We start from the raw sequence: 6,000 nt of genomic DNA, 5'->3' as shown, positions 1-6,000 counted from the left end.
TACTGCCAAGTCACTGTCAAGGTGTTGAACCATATATGTGATCTTCGTCTGTGGTGGCGTTTGCTGGCGCGCGTGCGGTGCTTTTTTGGAGTGTTTTTTTGTGAGAAGTGGCTGGTTTTTGTGTTCTGCTGGTGTTTATTGGTGGTGGAACTGACTGGGAAGCGCTGGGGCGCCGCGTGTATTTCGGCGTGCGCCGGCACAGACGAGGTCCATACATATACGTATAGTTTTCCTAACTTGTAAATAACTACAAACTTGACATTAGCTAATCAGTATAAAGCCAAACGAGAGAGAGAAAAAAAACCATATTTTGAACACAGACAACCTTAACAACTTATACTATCTCTATGCTTAACAATCAGTCCCAGAAGTCAGCCTACCTATTTCCGAAAGTTTTGTGTGTGCTGTGGCGTGTGTGTGGACTGTGTGGTGGAGCGTAATTGTGGTGCGCGAGTGTGGAACTTTTGTAAACCGCATGTGGAGCGTGTATTGCGCGTATGTGGCGAGTGTGTGAAACGTGTGCTGCGCGTGTGTGTTAAATGCGTGGCGTATCTGTAAAGCCTTTGTGAAACGTGAATGGAGGGTATTTGGAGCTTGATTGTAGCGTGTGTTCAGAGCGTGTGTATAGCGTGTGTGAAACGTGCGTGGTGTGTGTGTGATGTGTGTGTGCGTAAGTGTGTATGTGGAGCCTGTGTGGTGCGTCTGTGGAGCGTGCGTGAAGCGTGTGTGGTGCGCTTTTTTTTGAAACATGTGTTGACTGAGTGTGAAGCGTGTATGAAACGTATGTTGCGTGAGTGTGATGCGTCTATAGAGATTGGAGCGCACATTGGGCTTGTGTGGTGTGTGCGTATGTGGAGCATATTATGTAAAGCGTGCATAGAGCATGCGTGGAGCGTGTGAAGAGCGTTTGTGGTGCATCTGTGAAGCGTGTGTGAAGTGAGTGTTGTGCGTGTAAGCAACATATGTGTGAAGCGTAAGTGAATCGTGTGTGGTACGTATGTAAGGCGAGTCTTGGGCCCGTGTGGTGCACATATGGATAGTCTTGTGTGGTGCGTATGTGGTGCATGTGTGGAGTGTGTGTGTCGAAGTTGTTAAGCATGTGTGGTGCGTGTGTGAGTCGTGTGTAGGGGAAGTGTGAAGTGTTTTTTAAGCGTCTGTTGCGCGTTTGTGGTGCGTGTGGAGCGTGAGTGCGCATGTGTGGAGCGTGTGTCAGGCGTATGTCGTGCGTGTATTTTTTAAAAAAGAATATAAGTCTTGTTTAATATGACTAATATTCCCCTTTCTCCACCCATTAAGGGAAAGGTTGTGCTAGAACTGGGTACAACTAGGGTACCAGCCAGGTAACCTCCTCGAGTGCCTGAGTGTTGCAGGTAACAGCAGTACTTGGGCCGATGTACCCTGGTTGCATGGTTAACGATTTCTCTTCATAGGATATTGTTAGCCTTGGCTAATTGACCTGGCAGCGAGGGGGTGTTGTCTGCGCGTCCCTCTGAGTGTCCCTAGCAGAGGTCGCAGTAGACGCACCCATGGGGCATAGCCCGGAGGGTGTGGCTGTGTTGGGTGGTTGGTGATGAGGTTTCATCACCCATCCAGTCACTGGCTGCCCCACCGGTCTCTCACCTGTCCAGTTTGGTGACGGGCGAGGGAGATATTGAGGATGGGGAATGTGGAAAGGGAATTGCTCTCCCCACGAACCCTAGCTCTCGAGAGGATCTGTGGGTGATGGACACGGGGTGCTCGGGTTGGTTGGCGCGCTGTAGTTCCGGCATACCTCTAATGATGTTTGGGGCACATAGTGTCTCAGTGGTGGGTCCGCTGAGGCGGGCATCCGTTGGCGGAGTAAGGAGCTGTTGACGGTCCCTTGTGCTCCGTCATCAGGCGGTGGGATGGAACTTTGTGAGGTTTTTAGTCGGTAAGAGTCCCACATAACCACTGTGCTCTCCCGTGGCCGGTCGGTGGTATCCATGACGGATTTTCCTCACGCGAGAAAGAAAAAATACTGGGTACGACTATAGTGCAATGGGGGTTTGACGCTACATATTTGTCTTGCAGGGGCCAGGGGGAGGAATACTACTCCAACAAGCACGTGCTTAAATGCTTAATATTTCGCAAACGCATCCCTGAATCGAAAAATGGTTTTCACAAATCCGCAATATTTTTTATACACCGAAGTATCCAATGACACCACATACCATGAGTTAGACGAGAATTCATCCCCAAAAATGATGGCATAGCAAAATTATTACCTATCACACGGACGTAAAATCATAGCAGAATCTCGCAATAAAGCGCGGGATGAGGCGCAGCACATAATATTTGATATTACCTTTACAAGCGCAATAATCGCAATCTATACTTATTAATAAAATAAAATTGAAATGTCTGTCTATAATTTCGAAATAACTACCTCATATTAAGCTCATATGGTTCTTTGAACGATACCATAACCGAATCAACCGGGTTTAAAATTTTTGTCTGTCTGTCTGTCTATCTGTTTGAAAAGGCTAATCTTCGGAACGGCTGAGCCGATTTTGACGGGATTTTCACAGACAAATAGAGAATTGACCAGGGCTACTTTTTTAACCGACTTTCAAAAAGGGAGTTGTGTTTTTCTACCTATGTACACCGAACTCTCCGAGATTTCTGAACCGATTTGCGTAATTTTTTTAATCGATACAAGAACTTTGCGACATTGTTTCATAAAAAATTTGGATTCCAACTCCTCAATCCTGATGCTGCAGGGGACCTGACCACCAAAACTGATGGGATTTAGAAACTTTCGGTTATAAATTGATTGATATTGAAGGTATCTATACCAAGTAAACACTTTATCGTTGACCTCGAAGATCCAACTCCTAAACCCTGATGCTGTAAGGAATCGCATTGCCATTTTTAAAGGATCATCATCCGTTTAAATGTTTTTCTTGGTACAGAAATACATTGTTTCCTGGGGACGGGCTATTACGGATAGGCTATTTTTGTCCTGATAAATCTAAAGTTCCCACGGGATTTTTAGAAACCTTAATCCACGCGGGCGAAGCTGCGGGCATCAGCTCGTCTTAAAATATTTTCGTTTGAAATCATTTCGCAGCCCGCAATCTACTTGTTCGGCGTTCGGCGTCCGCTTTTCGTTTCGTTCAGTAATCAAGCGGAGTTCGTATGGAGTCGACGCTCCCTTGCAGTACAACAATAACATAACCCCATTGTTGTGTTGTTATCGGGAAACTTTCACTGGCAAGTTGTGAATTCGAGTGAACCGAGAGGCCTAGTCGAATAGTGTAAGAGTGAACATTGGTAGAATCGATTTTGATTCATCTTTTTTTCCGGAACGGGATCTCTGTTGTGACCGCGTGTGTGTGAGTGGTGTTTATAAAGTTGGCATTGTTTGATTTTGTGCAGTTTGTGTGGGTGACGACCGTGAACTTGTTGCTGTGACTAACTGTAAGGTAAGTTTTTATCTCGTGTTTTAAATTAATATGTAACGATTAACGAACTAATCGCTTTACTGATAAGTGATAATGGATAGAGGTCGATATCGGTAGTAAGTAATAGTAGATATAGCTACTTACCTAAAACTACCTAACTACTTAACTACGTGTGTGATACAAAGAGAATCTATGAATTACATACCTATATAAAATCATTCGAGGATCAAGATTGGAGATTTTTCTAATTACTTACCTAATTTAAATCTTGAGACAATAATGTCTTCCCGCCCGAATTTCGGTAACGCGGCGGCCACTCTCCACAGTCCACTGAGATTAGCCATCTGCGCATTAGTTATGTAGGTAGGCATAGTGCATAAGCAACAAGTGTGTGCGTCAAACAGGTTCACGCGATGTGACGGAAATCCGACACGACCGGAGAAAGATCAGGCATAGGATTGAGCGTAAACACAGGTTCAAAAGAAAAAGGGATCTAGGCAAGCGCGCTCTAACCCAGACCTCATTGCCTTTTAATGCACGATTGCCCTCAAGCACAAGACTATCATATCAAGCAATAAAAAAAAAAAACCGTGTCTATAGGAAAGAGATTCGACACGACCAGAGAAAGATCAGACATAGGGCTATGCGTGAGCACAGCTTTACTTCCTATTCCCGTACTCTCTTAGTCCGATGGGATGGGCCAGACATCCGACATGACCGAAAAGATATCAGGGGCTCGATTGCGGTAGAATGACAGCTACAATGTCACGATCGCAATCACCTCTGATTGATTGACGCTCCCTCACATAGGCCTTTCCAAGAGCGCGCCACCAAACACGGTCCTCCGCCTTCCTCATTCACTCGCTCTCCGCCATCTTCTTTAGGTCATCGGTCCAGCGCTACTGAGAATTTCTTGACAGAAAACTCAATAGGTACCCACTGGACCAAACCAGGAATCGAACCCAGGACTTCGTCATCCGCAGTCGAACCTACTAGCGACGGCTAACGAGGCAGTTGAGACAATAGTTATGGCTAGACCTTATTTTTCTGAAGCTCTAAATATTAGGGTCGAATCACAAAGTCGACCCCAAAATGCTCCAAAAATACCTAGACTGCACAACACCTAAAATCGTCAAGTTCGTAATTATTCCGCAAATTAGTAGGTACTTAGGTACTACATCCACAATATCTTTGTTGTGCTCGATAATAGGTAGGAATAGGCTTATGATTCGCTATCTCCTAAGATAAGAGGTTATAAGCCCATAAAGGCTCAATCACACTCGAAGCGCGACGGCAGCGATGCACCGCGTAAATCTGAACGGCATGCAAGACTACTCTGCGCAGTTGAGTGAACGTGCGCTTAATGTATGATTTGTATTCAATACCTTTGTTTTGTCCTTCAATCACGCAACATAGTTGACGAAAATATAGTATTTTTAGATCTCAATTTTTGTGGGACTTTTGTCCACATGGATATAGTTAAAAACCTGGAGGATGACACCTAGGCTACTTTTTATCCCGGAAAATCAGAGTTACCACAGGATTTTAAAACTAAATCAACGGGGGCGAAATCGCGGGCATCAACTAATGTAATATGTACAAATAACAAGGCATATCTGTATGAAGTTAGTACTCACTCCTCAGGATGTTACACACGCACGCGGTTCCTAAGTACTTCCTACTACCACAACTAGAAATCAAAAACGTTTCGCTGTCGCTGCCCGTTATGTGTATCCAACCCTTATAGATAAGAGAGTAAATTGATTGTACTTTACACCTAACATTTACCTATCTGATAAATGTAATACATAGCTTCATCAATCAAATTGTTTGTTTCGACATAACCAGTTGCTTGTTGGTACGTTTTACCAAGTTCATAGTAGGTACTATAAGTAGTTAATTTTGTTAGTGATTCTCTCAAATTGTTGTAGTTTTGGGTATATACCTAGTTTAATTTTAATTTAGATTGTACCGATGGGGCTGGCATATAGGACACCTATAAAAGCCCCTTAAAAATATTAGAATAAAAAAAATAAAAAAGTAGTTAATTACACTGCTACTGCCAGGAATCACACTGGCTACCCAATTGCATATTGGATCCTGGGCAAAGAAATTTCTGTTTGGCTACGATTATCCATCTTGAGCCTAATATTGCAAGACTGCATCACTACCCAAAATGCGAAAGTGTGTTTGTTTGTTGATTTGTTTGTCCTTTAATTACACCGCAACGGAGCAACGGATTGACGTGATTTTTGCATGGACATAGCTAAAGACCTTCTAAAGACCTGGAGAGTGACTCAAGTCAAAGGGTCGTTAAAAATATGAACCCCTGTGACTTGTTCTGCAACACGTACCACGGGTTATAATACGTTTGCCATTCTTGTTGACGGAAGAGATTTCTTTGGGGAGAGATCGGGTTATGTGAGGTTTCTACCCACTAAAATCCCCTCGATGGCAATGCTCCGGGAATTCTAAAGAGCGTGCGATACCCACGGGCATACAAAATGTAAACTTAATAAAAACTTTTCCTTTTAATTCCTTTCTAAAACTTCGTGATCCAATTTCTATGAATTCG

General features: G+C 43.9%; 1 protein-coding gene across 7 annotated transcripts in view; it reads left to right on the top strand.

The window, feature by feature from the left end:
* Window positions 1-3,108: 3,108 nt before the first annotated feature.
* The window catches only part of LOC123873604 (dual 3',5'-cyclic-AMP and -GMP phosphodiesterase 11), a 231,339-nt gene continuing 228,447 nt past the window's right edge, over window positions 3,109-6,000 (top strand). For 4 of the 7 annotated variants that reach the window (XM_045918508.1, XM_045918507.1, XM_045918506.1 and 1 more), the window contains exon 1: window positions 3,110-3,446. The gene's annotated coding sequence lies outside the window, so the exon portion shown is untranslated. Of the gene's footprint in view, window positions 3,447-6,000 lie in introns of all 7 variants that reach the window. The other 3 variants (XM_045918498.1, XM_045918497.1, XM_045918495.1) reach the window with 1 other exon arrangement.

This window comes from Maniola jurtina, chromosome 17 (assembly GCF_905333055.1).
Source record: "Maniola jurtina chromosome 17, ilManJurt1.1, whole genome shotgun sequence".
NCBI classification, from domain to species: domain Eukaryota; kingdom Metazoa; phylum Arthropoda; class Insecta; order Lepidoptera; family Nymphalidae; genus Maniola; species Maniola jurtina.
Note: the sequence above shows the minus strand (reverse complement) of the source record. Positions and strands in the feature narration are given on the sequence as shown.